The sequence below is a fragment of the Anabrus simplex genome, chromosome 12 (assembly GCF_040414725.1).
Source record: "Anabrus simplex isolate iqAnaSimp1 chromosome 12, ASM4041472v1, whole genome shotgun sequence".
In the NCBI taxonomy this organism is placed as follows: domain Eukaryota; kingdom Metazoa; phylum Arthropoda; class Insecta; order Orthoptera; family Tettigoniidae; genus Anabrus; species Anabrus simplex.
Genome location: NC_090276.1, coordinates 40,322,258 through 40,344,737, shown reverse-complemented (window position 1 = coordinate 40,344,737; position 22,480 = coordinate 40,322,258). Strand labels below are relative to the sequence as shown.

The 22,480-nt window shown below is 42.7% G+C and overlaps 1 pseudogene; it reads left to right on the top strand.

The window, feature by feature from the left end:
- The first annotated feature begins 20,647 nt into the window (after window positions 1-20,647).
- On the top strand, window positions 20,648-20,766 carry LOC136884587 (5S ribosomal RNA; annotated as a pseudogene).
- The last annotated feature ends 1,714 nt before the right edge of the window (window positions 20,767-22,480 follow it).

Sequence of the window (22,480 nt, the reverse complement as noted above, 5' to 3'; positions counted from 1 at the left end):
TTTCGGTCGTTACTATTTGTGGATGAAATAATAGTTTAACTTACCTGTTCTAAGCAACTTACGTCCGGCTCCATGGCTAAATGGTTAGCATGCTGACCTTCGGTCACAGGAGTCCCGGGTTCGATTCTCGGCAGGGTCGGGAATTTTAACTAATAATTGGTCAATTTCGCTGGCACGGCGACCGGGTGTACATGTCGTCTTCGTCATCATTTCATCCTCATCACGACACGCAGGTCGCCTACGGGGGTCAAATCGAAATACCTGCATCTAGCGAGCCGAACATGTCCTCGGACACTCCCGGCACTGAAATACGCCATTGGTAATTCCGTGATGCTTAAATAAGTCCAATAAAATACCGTCAACACCGTCATTTATTCTCACCATCATCATCACATCCTAAAGTCTAAGCCTTGTCGCTGCAACCATAGATGTCTATCTTGAGCCAATCTTTTCACCTCGGCGTAGATCTTGCATATCATTCTCTGAAGCAGCTTCTTGAAAAAAATAAGACACTCAGTGTCGTCCTCTTCCTCTTTTCTCTGTAAGTGTTCCTTCAGTGATGTTAAAAAAGAACTACTCATGCCGCAGAATGTGACTAATACACTGACTGACAGAGCAAATGCAACACCAAGAAGGAGTGGTTCGAAAGGGATGAAAGTTGGGAAAAAAACAGAGACGGCACGGACGAATAATTGATGTTTATCTCAAACCGATATGCAGGTTACACAATGCGCACGGCATCGACTCAGTAGGATGTAGGACCACCGCGAGCGGCGATGCACGCAGAAACACGTCGAGGTACAGAGTCAATAAGAGTGCGGATGGTGTCCTGAGGGATGGTTCTCCATTCTCTGTCAACCATTTGTCACAGTTGGTCGTCCGTACGAGGCTGGGGCTGAGTTTGCAAACGGCGTCCAATGAGATCCCACACGTGTTCGATTGGTGAGAGATCCGGAGAGTACGCTGGCCACGGAAGCATCTGTACACCTCGTAGAGCCTGTTGGGAGATGCGAGCAGTGTGTGGGCGGGCATTATCCTGCTGAAACAGAGCATTGGGTAGCCCCTGAAGGTACGGGAGTGCCACCGGCCGCAGCACATGCTGCACGTAGCGGTGGGCATTTAACGTGCCTTGAATACGCACTAGAGGTGACGTGGAATCATACGCAATAGCGCCCCAAACCATGATGCTGCGTTGTCTAGCGGTAGGGCGCTCCACAGTTACTGCCGGATTTGACCTTTCTCCACGCCGACGCCACACTCGTCTGCGGTGACTATCACTGACAGAACAGAAGCGTGACTCATCGGAGAACACGACGTTCCGCCATTCCCTCATCCAAGTCGCTCTAGCCCGGCACCATGCCAGGCGTGCACGTCTTTGCTGTGGAGTCAATGGTAGTCTTCTGAGCGGACGCCGCGAGCGCAGGCCTCCTTCAACCAATCGACGGGAAATTGTTCTGGTCGATATTGGAACAGCCAGGGTGTCTTGCACATGCTGAAGAATGGCGGTTGACGTGGCGTGCGGGGCTGCCACCGCTTGGCGGCGGATGCGCCGATCCTCGCGTGCTGACGTCACTCGGGCTGCGCCTGGACCCCTCGCACGTGCCAAATGTCCCTGCGCCAACCATGTTCGCCACAGGCGCTGCACCGTGGACACATCCCTATGGGTATCGGCTGCGATTTGACGAAGCGACCAACCTGCCCTTCTCAGCCCGATCACCATACCCCTCGTAAAGTCGTCTGTCTGCTGGAAATGCCTCCGTTGACGGCGGCCTGGCATTCTTAGCTATACACGTGTCCTGTGGCACACGACAACACGTTCTACAATGACTGTCGGCTGAGAAATCACGGTACGAAATGGGCCATTCGCCAACGCCGTGTTCTATTTATCGTTCGCTACGTGCGCAGCACAGCGGCGCATTTCACATCATGAGCATACCTCAGTGACGTCAGTCTACCCTGCAATTGGCATAAAGTTCTGACCACTCCTTCTTGGTGTTGCTTTTGCTCTGTCAGTCAGTGTACATTTTATTTTCTGTTTTTCAGCTTCAGTTACCGGACTCCGATTATCACCTATTTCTCTAAGGACTTTGGTATTGCTCTTCGTTTCAGTCCAACTTACCCTCTGCATTCTTCTTCAGATCTACATTTCAGTTGCCTCTAGTCTTTTATTTTCCTGCTCTCCTAATATCAATCCTTCGCAGCCGTACACAAACACGCTCCATGCAAAGGTTTTTGCAAAGGCCTTCTGAGTTTGAATATCTATAGTAGGGCCTCTCAAACACCCAAAATCTCACGCGTCCTAAGCGAGGCGCTGTGGTTCTGTGCACCATGCATCGTTCCATCTCTGTTCGGTTCGGGCCAGCGTTTTGTCTCGGGGCGACTCGGCTGAAATCGGCTCGGACGGGGGAGCGCTACAGAGCGAGTGATGAAGTGCGAAACAGGTGGAGCGAAAGAGACAGGCGTAGGGAAAGAGCAACAGAGCTATTGCCCAAAATCGAGGAGTAGAGGTTTTCACTCTGATCAACCTAGCGAAGTCATCTTATGCACCTTGAGCCGCGCAATGCACTGGTGCATGCACCCTGAGAAGCCCTGATCTATAGGCTATGTTTCTTGGCTAGCAGATGCGTTTTATCTTGGAAGGCTTTCTTTGCCATTATTATACTTTTTAAAACTTTTGATATGCTCCGATTATCACTCGTGATTAGGGTTCCTAGGTACCAAAACTGTTTCACTTGTTCAATTTTATCAGGGCCAATTTCGATGAGTGTTATAGGCATTTTCTTGGTTTTACATATTGTCATTGCTCTTGTTTCTCTTGCATTAATGTTGAAGTTCCATTTGCCTAAAGTTTCTGCTAATATGTAGATCATTCTCTGCACGTTTTTGCCTTTTCCTACTAGTACGGCAATATCATCAGCAAATCTTATAGAATGCGGACGGCTCGGGAGAGATACCTCGTATCCCAAAATGCTCCTCCTGTCCATTATCCATTTTTCCCCGTAAGACTGGTCAGGCCTCACAGCCACAGATGGATACCATTCCTGATGCAGCCAGTCCCTGTTACGATGGTGTGAACTTATTGCTCATAGGGTCGGTTGGTGCATGCATTTCAGTGGACTTGCCAGACTGATATATAAAAGCAACTTCTGGCTCAGTGAGGAAAGCAACGGGAAACGACATCACTCCTCATTTCCCTGGTACGCCTCTTCAATGACACCTAGGCCGTTTATGACAGCTGATGGTGGAGCTGTTGAGGATCAAACCAGCTTTCGGGCTGAATACCCAACATACATACAAACAACGATGATTAAGGAAGGGATTGTAATTTTTAGGAATAGGCCTACATACAAAATATATTCTCATACTTTATTATATTTTATTTACCTAAAATTCGTAGCTCATTTCGCTAGGATGTTTTCAACATTGAGTTGCTTGCTTGAAGAGCTAAAACTGTGGGGCTTTGAGTGGGTTACTACTTCATGTAGAGAAATTAAGTTCATCAACAATATCATCCATCATCTTCCTTTCAGTTATTAGACCTACTGCTACTACTAAGCCAACGGCCGTAGCCGTGTTGAAACACCGGATCCCGTGAGATCTCCGAAGTTAAGCAACATTGGGCGTGGTCAGGAGTTGGATGGGTTGCCACGCGCTGTTGGTGGGGGATAAGGGAATGGAGGAGCGGAAAGGTACTGACCACGCTACCGCACGTAAACTCCGGCTCAGGAACACCTCTGCGGAGGTTCGGACCTGCCTTCGGGCAGAATAACCCTTACCTTACCTACTACTAAAATGCTTTCATTACTCCCGTGAAGGGGGAGGCGGGCCTCCAAGACGGTGGCGTCGTCTCTCAGGCCAGGAGATATAGTATACAGTATATAACGCAGAATGGTTTGACAACATTTGGGGACCTGACCGTCTCCGTTTCCCGAATGCAGAGGCGTAGGACCAGCCAAAGCCCACTCTGCAATCGCCGACAGACCTACTGGCCTGTTACGAGCTTATAAAACATTCTCTCGCCAATGTTTCATTGGGCGATTGATGGATCTTGTTCCTTTAGGGCAGTAGTTGAGAATTACCCCGGACAATAATTGTGTGTCCATTCTTTGAACATTATTTTTACAACTTTCTTGACAACTACATAGGCTGTATGTTGGGTATAGGCTACTGCAAAACGTCCGTTGCCTACGTGATATCGATCCAGTCAAATAATGAACTTTTTCAGGAAATGCATTTGAAACTTCCACACGGTGCCAAAAATCTGATTTAAAATATTATCTTCTTCTTACTACTACTACTACTACTACTACTACTACTACTACTACTACTACTACTAATAATAATAATAATAATAATAATAATAATAGACTAATAATAATACATATTATTATAATTCATCAATAATATCATCCATCATCTTCCTTACACCTATTAGACGTACTGCTACTAGTAAAATGTTCTAATTCCTTCCCTGAAGGGGTAGGCGGGCCTCCTAGACGGTGACGCCATCTCTCAGGCCAGGAAATTTGTATTATTATTATTATTATTATTATTATTATTATTATTATTATTATTATTATTATTATGTTATTTGATTAAGTCCCATTAACTACTTTTGAATGATTTTCGGAAAATGGACGAATGCCCTCTGCGTGCTTATGGTGGAGACCGGAAAGACTTTGCTGATGTCTCAGAATCCCTAGTGCAGTGGATAAATAATTTAGATATCCATGTGTAATTGTTCCCTACATACCATGTATTCTTTGCAGGTTTTTCTTTTGTATAATATTGTATATACTTGTCCATTCTGTAAATTCCATACACTTAATAAAAATTATGATTTTCGGAGACTCCGAAGTGCCAAAATTCACTCACTCAGGAGTTATTTTCCGTGCCAGTAAATATACCAACACAAGGCTGACTTAATTGAGCGCCTTCAAATATCACGGGACTGAGCCAGGATCGAACCTGCCAAGTTGGGGTTGGATAACCGGCGCCTCAACTGTCCGAGCCACTCAGCCCGGCATACTACTAGACTTCTGCACATCAATTAAACACAGATTTCTACGCCTATTATTGCGTGTTCTATATAAGCACTGCGTCTGCAGAAAGACATATAAAAATGATTTAAGGTAGCATAAACACCATACCTTATTTCACACAGGCAGTGTGTGAACTTGACAATGGGGTCAGTGTGGTGTTATACTTACTGACCACAAAAAGGCTTTCGATAGAAATAATCTGGATATTTTTCTTCGTAAATTAAATTCACTAGGATTCACACGTTTATTACTCTGTTTACTTAACTATTATCCGAATGGCAGGAAGCAATACGTTACATATCAAGGAAATTCATGAAAAGAATATGATGTTTATTCTGGAACTCCTCAATGTTCGAAACTCGAACCTTTAATGTTTTTGACACTCATAAATGATTTTTCGCGTGTCTATTGTAGGTGATGGTATTTCTTCTAGTCGTGATTGTGATCTTCTACAGGTCGACTTAAACAATGTATTACATTGATCCGTTAAAAATAAATTACACTTTAACGCACCTAAATGTGTTTCAGTGTCTTTCACACGAACGAAAGGTCCTATTTGTTTCACGTAAGAAATAAGAGGTCCGCCTCTGTGGTGTAGTGGTTAGTGTGATTAGCTGCCACTCCCGGAGGCCCGGGTTCGATTTCCGGTTCTGTCACGAAATTTGAAAAGTGGTAAGAAGGCTGGAACGGGGTCCACTCAGCCTAGGGATGTCAACTGAGTAGAGGTGGTTCGATTCCCTCCTCAGCCATCCTCGAAGTGGTTTTCCGTGGTTTCCCACTTCTTCTCCAGGCAAATGCCGGGATGGTACCTAACTTAAAGCGACGGCCGCTTCCTTCCCCCTTCCTTGTCTATCCTTTTTAGTCTTCCCATCCTCTCACAAGGCCCCTGTCCAGCATAGCAGATGAGGCCGCCTGGGTGAGGTACTGGCCGTTCTCCCCAGTTGTATCCCCCGACCCAGAGTCTGAAGCTCCAGGACACTGCCCTTGAGGCGGTAGAGGTGGGATCCCTCGCTGAGTCTGAGGGAAAAACCAACCCTGGGAGGGTAAACAGATTAAGAAAGAAAGAAAGAAAGAAAGAAAGAAAGAAAGAAAGAAAGACATAGGAGTCCATGATCTACGGAAGGTAAATGAGGAGAGGGGCCTTGGATTAGGCTACTATTTGTCGAAGAACTATCGTTTACTCCTCATCAGAATAAAATTATAAACGGTGCTTAAGAACCCTGGGTTTGTACTTGGAAACATAAAAATGTTAAAGAGACATAGGCCTATACGTGCATTAGCTTGTAAAACTCGTGTGACCAACATTTAGAAATTGGAAGCGTTGTGCGAAGTCCGAGATGCAAAACACACATTACAAAAATTGAATTTGTACAAAAAAGACTTCTCAGAGCGAATAATGACCAGCTCACAAAGAACATCTGGAATTTTTTAAAACCAAAAGCATCTAAGTTGAAATGTCCCCAAGAGTGTGAGAAAGATCTGACAAAGGTGGACATTAGGGTGGAGGAAACCAATGACTGGATTAGTTTCAGAAGGATGGTGGAAAGCTACCAGAGTTTTATGGTGTAGACAGAACCAGGAAGACGGGGAGGCCCTTTACCAGAGGAGCGGAAGAAAGCGCTGGCTCTCAAGAGATACTGACAGGATGTCAAAGCCGGCAGACGAACAAGACACAGACACTGAAAATGAGATTGGTTGTTAACACGCAGTCCACAGAGGCTCAATTCGATAAACAAAATCCACAGTTCTAGGCCTTCAGGCAAGAAACTCAATGTTGAAAACATCCTAGAGATATGAGCTACGAAATTTAGGTGAATAAAATATGATCAGTATGGAAATATATTCTTTATTTATTCCTAAATATCTGGTCGATTAGATTAGCAGTTTGCCATTTTCTACCGCTACGAACGCTAATTAGAGTGCATTGGAAGGTAAAGGCTTCCACCATTGTTAACCTTGGCACGTGATGGGGTAGAGTGGTTAGCTCTACGCCCGGCCGCCTTTGCCCCCAGGAATTAACCTGATACTCATTTTTGGTGCAGGCTGAGTGAACCTCAGGGCCATATGCACCTCCGGAAGTGGAAATCTCGTTTCTTAAATTTTACGACTTCCTGACGGGGATTCGAACCCACGACCTTTCGGGCGCCTTTACCGCCTCGGCCAGGCTTCGACTTTCAACAGTGTAGTGATGCGTGCGCGCATGTGCGAGTGAATGAATGGGACTGTAACGAGACAAGCTTGAAGCCGTGACTTGGCTGTGACCGATAACAGGTGAGTAACGTTGGACGTTATTTTTAACTGTTACTTTTCACAGTAACTTTATTGTAGCAGTTACATATGTAGCAGTTACATATGTAGCAGTTACAGAAAAATAACCGTTTGTCACACCTTTACTTCACATTTCTCTGCAGCTGTACCCAGATATACAGGCTGTATCAGAACTATGCAGACGAAAACAATCAGAGATGCTCTTCGCGCTTTGTTAAGAATGTGGTGCTATCAGATTGGCGGAGACAATTTTTCTTCTCGACAAAATGAGATTCCTTTGTTACTTGCGGGTGCGCGATTCAAAGTGACGAACTTGCCGCATTTGATACGCCAAAGCACAAGCTGCTGTCGTGCTTTAGGGAAGAGAAGGGGAAGGAGAGGAAGTGATCTGTATGGTGGAGACAGAGATAATGCTCCACGTTTATGAACAAGTTTCCTCGTTTGACTCGTACAGGACTGTCCTTGTTTGTCACTGGCAATATCCACAGTTCGTTTATTAAACATCCGTAACTGCGCACACACAGTATAAGAACACACTGTAAATAAGTCCATCCTCTGCACACTGTTATTTGTATCTCTCCTCATTGCCTACAGTTTATTGCACTACTCTCCTTTTCTCCCTCTTGTTTTAATTTCGATTCTAAATCCATCAATCTATCCATAGACCAGATTCTCTTCCAGTTTCTGTCTGACACCACTAGATTTTGACCTCTGATAGTTGCCCTCAGCCCCTGTTTTACAGCCAGTATCTTGTGTTTTCTGAGTAGCCTCTCATTTCTGATCGCGTCACTTCCCACGTCTCTCCTTATCCATATTTTATCCCTCTGGACATTTCCCGCATTTGCTAACACAATATCCGCCATCAACGTTGAAAACAATTGAACCTTTATAGGCCTATTGCCCCTAGTTCTCCCCACTCTCTGCACATCGTCAATATCCACTTCACTAAAATTTATTTTCATTTTTCCCTGTATTAAGTCCACTACTTTATAAGTTGTAATTACTTTGGCTTCACTCGTCTCCTCAGGCACTCCATAAATAAACAAGCACTTCTTCCTTCTATATAAAATATTCGCTTCCACTTCTACTTTCAGCTTTAAATTCTCCTCTTCAAGTCGTCCTACTTTTTCCCTTAATGCTACCACTTCCTCGGTGTTATTTCTCACCTTTGCTGCTATGTCGTCCGTTTTCCTCTTATCCATACTTCCATTTCGTCAATCTTACTGGTCTGTTCTCCAATCATCTCTTTTATTTGCCCTAAAGGGCAAACTTCTGTCAACACCTCCCGTACAGCTCTTTTGATTGCGTCCATATTTTCTCTTTCCTCATTTCTACTAGATGATGGGCCTGGGTTCAATTCGACTCCCCCAATACATAGTAAAATTATAATCACTGCTGCCGATAACAATAGTTCTCCTTTCCTCTCCATATCCATTTTACACCCACCTGGCTTCTTTTCTTCTTTCTTCATTTTCCTCTGCCATCTTCCTATCGTCGCTCTGTACTGCTCTATACCAATCATTATCGGCCCACTTCTCGGCGACCTTGCAGCACTCCACACTCTCGTACTCCACTCCCCCTCCCGGGACTCACCGCTCAATGCGACCTCCTTTGTCGGTGGCTTAGGCAAGACTGAACACACTGTAAATAAGACACACTTGTCGGTCAAGAAATGCACTACATCGTTTCTGCTCTCGTCTGTTGGTCGCAGTAACGTACTTCATTATTATTTAACATGCTGGAAGATGCAACGCTGGCGCCCCACAATTGTGCATTCCTTCATTCACAACATTGTAATTGGAATGAAATGCTGAAAAAAGGATGCTTTGATTACAGTAGATGTTCAATATGCCCCACTCCTACTTCGATGCACAGTTCATAACTGTGTAGTAGTGACATTTGAACTCTGTTCAGGATGCGTAGTGTGTCGCGAAGCGCTTGGAAAGCTGCCTGTTTTCCTGGTACAAGTTCCTCTTCTCTTTCTACGGGGTTCGCATTGTGCAGAACAAACTGTGCCCTGCCTACAGCGGCTGGGAAGTGACCATGCGAAACGAACGAGAAAGTTGTGCATTCGCACCTCTGTCTCCCATTTCCTATTTCCCTTCCCTTTTCTCTTCCATTCCCTACCCTTTTCCCTTCGATTCCCTTCCCATCCCTTTTACCTTTCATTTTGCTTTCCCTTCCCTTTTCCCTCCCCGTCCCGTGTCCCCTCCATTCCCTTCCCTTTACTTTTCCCTTCGCTTTTGCCATCCATTCCCTTCTATTTTCCCTTCCCTTACTCATTCCCTTCCCTCCCCTTCCCTTACCATCCCCTTCCCCTTCTCTCTTCCCTTCTCTTTTCCCTTCCATTCCCTTTTCCCTTCATTCCCTTCGATTCCCTTCCCTTCTATTACCTTCCCTTTTTTCCCTTCCCTCCCCTTCCTTTTCCCCTTCCCTTTTCTTCTCCCTTCCTTTCCCTTTCCCCTTCTCTTGCCTTTTCCTTTCCCTTTTTACTTCGATTCCCTTTCATTCCCCTTTCCCATCGATTCCCTTCCCTTTTCCCTTCCTTTCCCCTTACCATCCCTTTTCCTTTACCTTTTCCTTCGATTCCCTTTTCCTTTCGATTCCCTTCCCTTTTCCCTTCTCTTCCTTTTTCTCTTCCATTCCCTTTTCCCTTCCTTTCCCCTTCCCATCTCTTCTCCCTTCCCCTTTCCCTTCGATTCCCTTCCATTCCCTTTTCTATTCCCCCTTCCCTTCCCTTCCCTTCCCTTCCCTTCCCTTCCCTTCCCTTCCCTTCCCTTCCCTTCCCTTCCCTTCCCTTCCCCTCTCGCCCTTCCCTTCCCTCCTCTGACGCACAGCGAACACAAGTTCCACAATTTGAATCACGTGCCCGGAAGAAACGAAGTAACCTCATTTTCTCGAAAGGAACAATTTTCTCCGCCAATCCGATTGCACCATCGTTCTTAACATAACACGAAGAGCATCGCTGATTTTTGTCGATATCGTTCTGATACACTCTGTATACGTAGAGCTCGACAACCGCATGGATTCCGTTAGGAAGTGAGTCCACAAGGTTGTGCAGTTACATCGCATCCAGATTAAGTCACTCGCTGAGGATTCGATCCCGCAGTTCCACCAAATTGCGGCGTTTTACCCGCTGTTCCAACATGTCCCACAGATTTTCATTGAGGTTCATGTCAGGTGATTTTGCAGGCTAATCGGGATGTAATGGAGTATAGGTGTGTTCATAAAACCAGTCATATACATGTCCTGCCCGATGAAGTTTGCTGTTGTCATCTTGAAAAGTCGGGGTATCAATAGCATACTCATCGTGCAGATGTTGACTGAAAGGAAACACATAACCATCCGCTGGTTCATGTTCATCCATAATAAGAAAAACACTCTCAAAACATCACAGACCCACTTTCGATTTGAACCTGACCTTGCACACATCCAGGATGAAATGCTTCATTTGGCCTTCGGTGCATTCGACGACGTGCGTCATTGGAATTCAGGCAAAAATGTGATTCGTCAGACCACATTACGTTCCGCCAGTCAGCCTCTGTCCACGTTCAATGATTTCTAGCCCATTGAAGACGTGCAAATTTATGTACCTGCGTGAGCAATGGCCTCTTGGGAGGTGACCGACTCCAAATGTTCATTGCATGCAGGTCCCGTCGCAATATTCTCGCGCTAACAGGTTGGGATGGACCTTCATTCACTGACTGCATCAATTCCTGCCGGGTTTGGAAACGATTTTGATTCGCAAGCCGTGAAACGCCTCCCCTGTCACGATCATCTTCCGGCTACAATTCTGACGCCGTGTTTCGTGGCCACACGTAGTACCCTACTGCTTGTAGACACGTTGAACAGTCCGCTGCGAAACACCAGCAAATACAGAAACGTCACTCACCGTATGGCCATGGGCACGGCCAAACACAAATGCCCCTTTTTGGCACTCTGTTACATCTTTATATCCACGCCTGTTGACGTACACTGCCCGCTTGAAACATCAAAGTCTCACTGATCGCTACTGCTCATGTAGAGGCACTGCGCCAGTTGTACAGGCTTAACGATCCATCTGTACGCGCGAACTAGAGTGACAGTGAGTACTGTGAATCATATTCATAATGCTTGTTTAATTATTAGTATTATCAGTGTATTATTATCGTCTAGGGCCATTAGAGACCACGTTAAGTAAGTATAAGGCACTTCTGGAGAACTTTTTTGCATCCCTAAAACGTTGCAATCTTTCTCTGGTCGTCTGTCTTCTCTCCTCTCTCCAGCCGCTGTTCTGCTGAAGTTGTTGATGACTGATCTGTGATTTGATCGTTTAGAGATGTCCTCCTGATTCAGTCCCATGCTCTTGAGGTCCTTCCTTACTTCCTTGAACCATTTATCCGAGTCGTTAAGTCTGTTGTCCAACACATTAAACATCTGCTTCTTTAGTCGGGTTGCATCCATCCTGAACAGATGTCTGTAGAACATCAGTCGTCGTTTCCTTACTGACTCTATCAACCGTTCATGATCCCTGTACAATTTGTCCATCTGTTACCCCAGACCTATTATTTTGCGGAGGACCTTGCGCTCTTACTTCCCTCCTTCCCTCAGTCCAGCCTTCCCTGTCACTTGAGACATTCACTTGTGTACAGACACTCGGATTTGAACGCTATGTTATAGTGCCTGACTTTAGTTTTCCTTGAGATTTCCTTTTCCTTATACAGGACATGCGTCCTACGAAAAGCCTCGGTCACCTTCTCTCGCCTGCTGTTGTTAGTTTCTTTCTCACTAGTTCTCATCTGCACTATCTCACCAAGATATCTGAAACTGTCCATTTTTTCTATTTTACCGTACTCAGTTCTTAGGTGTCGAGGTGCTGTTTGGATATTGGTTATGCATGTAATTTGTTTTCTCGAAATAAATTTGGAACCCAGCTTTCTCTGCTTGCTCCTTCAGCATGTTTATTTGTTCCACAATTGTTTCTATCTTTTTTGACAGGACTGCCGATGCGACCGTATCAGTACTTTGAATATTTATTCAGAAATTAATATATGGGAAGAAGAGACATGCTTCGAGCTTCCTTGTCTGTTTGGAAGACTGGTTGCATCATGTTGCGCAATATACCCGACTGGGTGGCGCCGAAATAGAGTTTCGTGGCTTGAGAAACGCCCAAAGTGAGAGCGTACGACTAGGAAAGAATACAGTAGTGCCAACATGAGGTGATTTTAGATGATTATTTGGTAAAATGTCACCTAAATTATACAAGGAAAACATTGTCAAGTCAGAGTTTAGAATATTTGATCTTTAGCAAAATTATAAGTACGATTAATATAGCTCTGTGTGTGAAATGACGCCGCCAAGCATTATGTAATTGGCCGTAGCGTTCCCACGCTAGCTGTGAACTAATACGTTCAATGGGGATTCCCACAAGTAGGCCTGACGTTTGATCGCAGATTATAATTAATGTACCGATCGGTTTGGGTTCCGCATCACAGCAAGTGATATTTATCTACGGGCCGCACAATCTATCGCCTCGCCAATACCGTAGGTCTTGTAGAACTGGAGATCTAGAACTGGAGTGGGGAGCCTCCCTCTGCTCATCTCCGAACCGGGGTGAAATCATATAAGGAACCACCTGTCCGGGTGGAGAGTCAGTCGACGTGAAGTTTCAGAGGCAGTTACACGGCCGGTGTGAGATCGGACTTTGCCTTTGTTTGAGTATGAACCGCGCATATGAACGGGAGTGTAGTAATCAAGTTTCTATAAAAGTGCATCAATCGTGCGAAATTCCGTAGACGGTAGTGACGTTCGATTCGCGGGGCGATCGCGACGTTTTGGATTGATAATGAGACTGTGCCGTCTATTTGTGTCGCGAGATCGTGACGCAGTAATGCGCTGTGTATCGGAAAAAAAAAACAGTTCTCTAGACAGTGCCTTGTAATGGAGACGAAGCCCGTAGTAGTAATCCTGAATGGACTGGTGAAATCGTGTGGATAAACACGCGGGTAGAGAAGGAATAAGTTCCATGTACAATAAAGTACTGTAATTTGAAGTATAAACTGTGTTTGTCAGTACGTAGAGATAGACTTTGGCTACAGAAGTACAGAAAACTGCGACAGAGTTTGGAACATAGGAATCCACCATAATATTCCTTTGAGTCGCATAAACTGTAGCAGTGAACATACCAGTGTCTGCCGGGATGTAACTTCGCTTGTATGAAGTCGGAAGTGGAATTCGTTATTTTCATATACAGCTCATGCTGAACTATATTAGTGAAAATATAGCTCACTTACTGTGAAGGAGTAATTCCTAACTTATGAAACGTCTAGGACCTTTTGGAACCCATGGCCTGCAACAGCCTTAGGATGGAGTAAACAACGCGGCGAGCCCTGCGAGGTTCGAACAATGGACAACCCGACACGATGTTGAAATGTGAGTGCGGGGTATTTCTTTCTTGTTGTAAATATGTAGATAATGTCAGGATAGAATTAGAGTAATATGATGAATTTAGATTGTCAAATAGGGAATAGCTTAAGGTGGTCAATGGGATATGATTTTAATCATGTTAGATTAGTTGGGAATGAAAACTAGTGAGGCAGACTTAATTTCAAGCACCTTAATTTTATTCATATTAATGCATGCGAATGGGGACGATCTTTACTGTTTTATGAGTGCTTTAGAGAGGGAGGAAATTATTAAGGGCAGAGACCTAGCCCAACACAGGGAAAATAGGCCAATATTCATTCGATTGTTATATATGCTACAAACGTTGTTGAAAAATGCTGCACATCCCCTAGGATTGGCATGCTTAAGAGCAATCAGAAGCAACTTCAATAATGTCAAAATTCTAATTATAACATTTTAAAATAAAATGTTCAAAATTTCCCGCCTTTTTAACAATATATCACGGTTTCCTCACAACTCTCTTACTGATTCACGGATAATTATGATTTTTTCAGAGTTTCCTCCCATAATGTTGTACTACAATCTGTACCTCATTCAGATCAATAGGATTTAAATTCGATTTTATATAACATTTTTATTTAAAAAGCTATTACTATTTTCTGGTGCTCGGAATAAAAACGCGACAAAAATCCAAATCATAGTCTATGTTAATGATCGGGGTTTATTTTGTAGCTGGAGTTTTGATACACACTTTAAAAAAGGAAAAGTACGAAAATTCTTATAAACTTGGAATTAATAAGGGAAACAGTGATATACTTTTAAAAAGGCGGGAAATTTTTTATATTTTATTTTAAAATATTAAAATTATTAAAATTCTGACATTATTGAAGTTGCTTCTGGTTGCCACGAAGCATGCCAACACTGGGATATGTGCAGCAATTGTCAACAACAATTCTAGCATAGTTAACAATCGAATGCATATTAACCTATTTTTTTCCTTTGTTAAGCTGGGTCTCCCCCTTAATGTCGTTAACTTAACGTAGTAGACTTCTTCTAATTTAAATTCATTAAATGTCAGAATAGCATTTTGACAGTGTCCTCACAACCTCCTGTTGATATGTTTTAAATGTGGCGTCTCCGAAGACCTTAAAAAGTAGTTAGTGGGACGTAAAACAAATAACATTATTATTATGTTTTAAATGCGGTATTAGAAAAGCACTCTGTTTATAACGTTAAAATTATTTGTAGTTTAGATTGCATGTTTAGAGTAAGTAATGGCTGTACACCTGCGTGTGAAGAAGCGGCGTGCCTTGGACTCGAAACACCATCCTCCTCCATGTAGCTAGGCCCCTTTCCTATAATTCTTTGAGTTCAAATGTTTTGATATTTAAAGTTAATTTACTTCACAGTTGCATATCTTTTATTTTAAGTAAATGATCATTTTTATCTCGTGTGCGAGGAAAACCGGAGGAAAATCTTCGATACGATGAGCCATGTGTGAACCCAACCCTTCTGTGAATAAGAGATGAGATTAATGATAAGACGGCGAGATATAGTGATGTATTTGAAGAGTGCAGAGAACGCACGAATTGATTTCAGCATTGATAATGATACGTTGGTGCAGTTGTATTGAAATAAATAGCCGCAAAGATGCATTGAGAATGCGTCTTCTTGTTGTGAGACTTGGTTTAAAGTAAGGAACCTCTGCCTGGTCGAGGGCGTGGCCCGGATCTGTAATTTATGACTGATGGCGTAGCCTTGAACGAGATCTCTGTTTAAAGGGATGAAGTGCTGACGAAAGTCTCAATATCAGATACAAATGGTGGGTTTCCACACAAACACAGCTCGGAGTAGAAGAGACAATATTTGTTTTCCTCATTTGTGTAGTAATGATATGATTAAAATTAATGTCAGATTTATCAGTTATTTCCCTTATCGAGGCGTTAGTTAGGGATTTTCAGGATCTTATGCTGTTGGTGCAATCGAGGCCACTAGATCGAGTCCTACGGCACATGAGGGATTTGCAGTCACACAGCAACATGCTTGCTCCAGGAATACAGCTAGCGTGTGTGTGAGTGTGTGTGTGTGTGTGTGTTATATGTCTTTCTTTTTCAAAATTCTTATGGATTCAAGTGCATTTTTATGTGTAAATATTGTTTCTATTTGTATATGACTCTTTTGTTGTTTTTATTGTAGAGAAGAGGGTTCTGTCCCTCTCGTTCTTGTGCTATCGGTCATCGTATGTGGGGAGATGAGTGTTCACACCCAGACCAGTCAGTTATTAATGGATTGTTTGTCGTTATCACACGGGTAGCGTTTTTAAGGTTTTCTTCATCTCACGTTTCTTTTTTGTGATTTAACTGGGTTATATTTTAATCAGCGACCACTCTGATGCTAATTCCAGATTAATTAAAGTGTTTTGTTGTTCGTGTAAAAATGGAATACCTTGAGGAACACTTTCGCATTCGCAAAATCTTTAAATATGTATAAAGGTGTTATTTTTTAATTATTGTAATAGGATTAGGAAGTCCGTTCCCAACATCAAATGGTGGATTGATGGGTTGATCAACAATTCAGTCAAGAATTGAAGCCGTATCATATTAATTGGTAATTAATAATTGTGAAAGATGTCATCAGTTTTTCATTAGGTTTTTACAACGGGAGATGGATCTCCATTACTTTTGTAAAACTTAAATGAGTTATAATAGTGTTAATTATATTTCATTATCAGGGTTTTCATGCATTTGTTTATGTGGTTTAACACGAGTTATTAAATTCATTAAATTGTTTCATGCTTATCATTTGCCAAGAAAATGCATCCTAGATTTCTTCCGTTCATTTAAGCCTGTAAGTTAGTTAAATTTTGTAGCCGTGGATGCACTGAGTCTCTGGGAGGCCGGTGTTCATATCTCGGAGCGGAGGAGGTGCGGTATAGCTCGCACTGTCGTAAGGGCATTTGTTAGCTCATGAGTTCGGATTATATTTTAGAATCCAGATGAGGCGACATTTGTCTCTAGACAGAAAAGGGCCCTTGACTCTCGATATCTGTGGTGTGTGGTCCCATGTGATCATGGCCCAGTTCGACGCGCAGGTTGCCTACGGGTGTCAAATAGAAAGACCTGCACCTGGCGAGCCGAACCCGTCCTGGGATATCCTGGCACTAAAAGCCATACGACATTTCATTTCATGACCCAGTTGGGGTAATTTTCGCCGTCACATGGTCCCATGAGCTATGGGGGTTGATGGGAAAGGTCCCACGAGATGATCAGCGAAGACAAGGCAGTTTACTCTCACGTCGTTCTTTTTTTGTGTGTCTCCAATGTGAACGTTGTTCAGTAACCATTGTCCGGCAAATTCCTTTTCCCATTCTCGGATGATCTTTTCTAACGCGCAATTGAAGAGAACTGGGGACAGTCCATCAACTTGTCTGATGCCAGTTATAATTATTAAAAACTCTTTGGACAGTTCTCCTACGAATTTTACTTTTGAATGTGTCTGTGTTAGAGTTTGCTTGATAATTTCCCGTGTTTTAGAGTCCACTCCAGATTCTATCAAGATGTCAAGCAATACTTCCCGGTCGAGCGAGTTAAAGGCTTCCCTAAAGTCAACGAAGACCACTACCAGGACCTTAGAGATGCAATTTTCCAATATCCGTTTCAAGCATGAAATCTGCTCAACGCAGGACCTCCCTTTTCTGAATCCATCTTGATATTCGCCAAGTCGATGATCTATTTGTTCTACTAGCCTAGCCTGCAGTGCTTTGGAGAGCAGCTTGTAAGTACAAAAAGGTATGATAGAAACGCCACGATAATTGTTGACGTCAGTTCCATCACCCGTTTATTATAATTGGTGCATCGTAGAATTTTGCTAACTTATACAGCGAGTTCGAAAACAACCTGAACCGAGCATATGAGCGTTAACGTGTTGTTTATAATGATAAATCATTTGAACAGTGGCATGCACCGAACCCCATCTACCCCAGCACTGTTGGGGTAAAGAACTTTGTAATAACATTTTCTAATTATTCCTTAGAACGATTTTTATAATTTTTAAAAAATTGCGAACCTCTAAGCCAAACCAAGTACAGCTGTCTCGACAATCCGCTCGCACTACCGCAGTTCAGCTTCTCCAGCGAGCTGGATTTTCTTGGCCGAGCGATAGAGAGCTACCCCCAGCGAAATTTAAGGTCACTTGGGTGACGCATGCACTTGAAGCTTCCGAGGCGGAGCTGTGCCCCCTCCCCCGACAGCAATTTACGGCGACAGGGCAGCTAGCTTAGGTAAAGGGTGTTAGTTTTAATTTGTACTTGGCACTCGAAGTCTTCAGCGCCACACACTGGAGACTGCAAGAAAAAATATCAACATCTTAACAGTATAACCACTTGCACATCGTCTTGCTAATAAAAATAGAGCCAGTATATGAAATCAATTGTAATATAGAAGAATATATTTTAGTCTTTGGTTTCGGCATGTATACATTTTTTTCGAGCAATTCATTGATGGCAAGTGTAGAGTATGTGTTCCGATAGTCGCAGAAAAATATTTAGGTTGCCCATCATGAACACAGAATTAAGCGCGAATAGTTGTCTGTGATGGTGGTATATAGTGAATTTATGTAGTGTTCCTCTTGGATTATAGGTTAAGGTTTCGCGATTTCTGTGACAGTCTTCATGAATATAACGTGTGTTATACGTCGTGACAAATATTTTCCCTCGTTTGTCGTTGATGCACGTATACTCAGTATGCGAGTGAAACTATAAAACTTCAACGACGGTAAAATACCAGTTAAATTTTGCTGATTAGTTTAGATTAGGCTTTAGAGAGTGTAGTGGGCCTACGATTGTATATATTTAAAAAAAACATTTTTGCAGCTGGGGTATTGAATATGTTCACCGCACGCCAATGAATTTGAAGGAAAACAATTCCATATCTTGTGCCTTTGGCATTTTATGAGCTGCTGCAGTTAGCCAATCAGATCTCTTCGAGGGCACCAGTCGTAGAAAAAACTACCCCAGGGGAGGGATCTGAACACGAACCCACGAGCTGACAGGATTGCTCCATAACAAGTAGACTACACTATGGTGGGCTACTTTGTTTGTGTTTGAGCCGTGCTGAGTGGCTCGGACTGTTGAGGTGCTGGCTTTCTGACCCCAACGTAGCAGGTTCAATCCTTGCTCAGTCCAGTGGCATATGAAGGTGCTCAAATACGTCAGCCTCGTGTCGGTAGATTTACTGATACGTAAACGATCTCCTGCGGGACTACATTCCGGCACCTCGGAGTCTCCGTAAGGGAAGTTAATAGGACTTAAAGCAAATAGCATTATTATGTTTGATGCTGATTTCTCGAGATAGCTCACAAGATGCAGATTTAGCAACACGGCCTTGCAAAGACCATTCTCCCGCGAAACGATCTGATTGGTTAAATTCAGCAGCTGATAAAATGCAAACGGCCCGAAATATCGATTTTAAGAAATTTATATCAGTATGACCATCTTTCCACCGCTCATATACCCGGTTCGCGTTGTTTCCAACCACCGCGTATACAAACCTTGTTCATGGCACCCTGGTTACACAAAAATTCATCCAGTCATTTTTGTCGTTATTTTTGTAAGTTTTTTTATTTCTGTGTCATTATATTGTAAAGGGGACGTAGAAATCTTTCCAAGGATACCTTACAAAATGGTGCATGTAGTGATGGGAGTATTAGACACAAAATGTTGAAGAATTCGTTTCTTGTAAGTTCTCGAGATATCTCGAGACCTGATAAATGTATTCGAATACTTCCGCTCGAGGTGAAAAAATGGCGTATGGATTTTAGTGCCGGGAGTGTCCGAAGACAAGTTCGGCTCGCCAGGTGCAGGTCTTTTCAGTTGACTCCCGTAGGCGACCTGCGTCGTGATGTGGCTGAAATGCTGATGAAGACGACACACACACATCCAGCCCCCGTGCCAGCGAAATTAACCAATTATGGTTAAAATTCCCGACCCTGCCGGAATCAAACTCGGGACCCCTGTGACCAAAGGACAGCACGCTTACCTTTTAGCTATTAAGCCGGACTCCGCTCGAGGTTTTCACTAATGATAATCCCAAAGCGAGACCACATTGGTCTCACTTTATGCAGTATCCGAGAACAGTGAGGATAGTAGGGCCATCTCTCGACGTAACTTATTTAACCCATTACTCTATACTGTAGAGTATAATATCCTCGGCAAAGAGCCTTATCTGAGATTCAAGTTCGTTAATCATATTATTTATTCTGTATATACAACCAGCCTTAGGGCTGAAGCCTGAACATACATACATACAGGAAATAATAAAGGTCAAATAACGTTGCCGTGAGGAACCCCATTCTTAAACACTACATGATCAGATAACTACTCAAATTCACCGAGTTCTATTTTCTAGAAATTTGGACACCCATCCAGTCACTCTCAATGCAGATGCAACTGTATAACAACTAACCCGTCTGCCCTGTTATCACTGCGTCAGAAGTAAACAAACTAATGGCATCCAGTGACCTAAGCCGCTAAAACGTATCAACAATACAATTGCAACATTCCAGTTCAAACGGTTCACAGCACAAAGTCCAATGTATAGAAAGTCTACTTTAAACACTCCACAACTAAGAAGCCGAATCAGATAAGGTCACAAGCAAAAATGTTCAGGATACAGAAATGTCAAATTCAAAATGTATAATCGCTCAAAATAAACAATGAGCGTAGATATCGTATGTTCTTCGCATTAAATATTTAATCAAACTTAATTTGAATTCAGAATATAATTTACCCCCATGTAGATACAAACCCTGTGAATATCCAAAACAACATCTAGGCCTATAGCTTCAGCTGTATCTGAGAAAAATTCAGTACCTACGAGGAACTTCTATAATACCATCTGCTCAATTTTTCTTGAGGGTCTTCATCCCAAATCTTCGGATGATTTTAGGTTGCAACTACAAATGGCCATACCATGTTGAATACACCGGTTCTCGTCCGATCACCCCAGTTAAGCAACATTGGGCGTGGTCAGTACCTGGATGAATGACTGCTTGGGAACACCACGTGCCGTTGGCTCAATTCCCTTTCGCTCCAGTGGACGAAGTCTTTTATTTTACACCTTAGACTTTCGAACTGGAGCGAAGCATTAAAAAATTATAGTTGAGGATAAAGATAAATGGAGTAGAAATCAAAATGATAAGATCTGCTGATGACATAGTTGTCATAGAGGAGAACGAAGAGAAGCTACAAAGTGCATTAATAAGAATGAATAAGATATTGAGAGATAAATATAACATGAAAATTAATAAAAAAAAAGACCGAAATTATGGTATGCAACCGCCAGCATATTGCAGTCGACATCAGAATTAATGATATACAACTAAGGCAAGTAAATGTATTTACCTACTTAGGAAGTAAAATCACTCCAGATGGCAAAAGTTCTGTCGACATAAAGAGCAGAATTTCCCAAGGAAAGATTGCTTTTTACAAGAAAAGGATACTACTTACATCAAGGAATTTAAATGTCGAGACCAAGAAGAGATTTATTAAGTGCTTTGTCTGGAGTGTGGCCGTGTATGGTTCAGAAACGTGGACTATTAGTGCAGGTGATAAGAAACGTCTGGAAGCATTTGAGATGTGGTGCTGGAGGAGGATGGAAAAGATCTCATGGACAGCAAAACTCAGCAATGAATAAGTTCTTAGACGAATAGGTGAAAAAAAGGTCCTTTTTTAGCAACAATAAGAAAGAGAAGAGACCAATTAATTGGCCATCTCTATAGGGACAATGGTTTCATGGAAGGAATGATTCAAGGTAAAGAGGAAGAGGAAGACCTAGACTGCAATATGCAAGACAGATCAGAGATGACGTAGGAGCAGGCTCACATGTGGAAATGAAGAGATTAGCGGATTGCAGAGAAGAGTGGAGAAGACGAATTGCTGCCAACCAGTCTTAGGTTTGAGAATTGAGAAGAAGAATTATATAAATGTATGTGGTTATTGACGGTTCATAATTTAAATTGTTAAAGAACATCTGAAAGTACCTTTCAAATACAGTCCCAAATTAATAAAAATCACCAAACTAACTTTAACTGACACAAATTCCAAGGTAACCTTCAGGGGAGAAACGTCAAAATATTTTGCAATAAAAACTGGCCTCTGACGAGCTGATGGATTATTATCTCCACTGCTTTTCAACATGGCTCTCGATTACGTCATGAAATTTTGGCAAAAGGAAAACCTACCTAGAATCAAAATTGAAGCAAAACCTACAATAAAAAAGAAACTGCCTAGAATTTGCAGATGATTTAGCTCTCTTAGCCCTTGACTTAGAAGTAGTTCATGCTCAGATCACCAATCTACAAAAAATCGACCTAAAATAGGATAAAAAAAAATAATCTGAGAAACCCATGAAACCCCTGAGCCTAAATAAAGTCATTATTGGAGAAGCCTTGCTCTTCTGATGACGCAGAGCAACGTTCTCTGCGAAGCGTAAAGAATTTCACCTTATTTTTTTGACACGGTATAAGCCCAAATGATCAAAAAATTAACATAGTTCTACAATTTAAATTTGGAGAAACCACCACACAAATTAAACGAGAAAGAAACATGGATAAATAGAACTAACAAAATGAAAAAAGCTCTATTTCTAACTTGGTCAACGTATAATACGAAATGCCTGTCAAACACCAAGATACAGCACTATAAAACCATAACTCTCGCGGAAGCCACTTATGATTGTGAAACCCTGCTCCAAATTAAAAACGAAAAAATAACTGATCAGCTCTTGAAA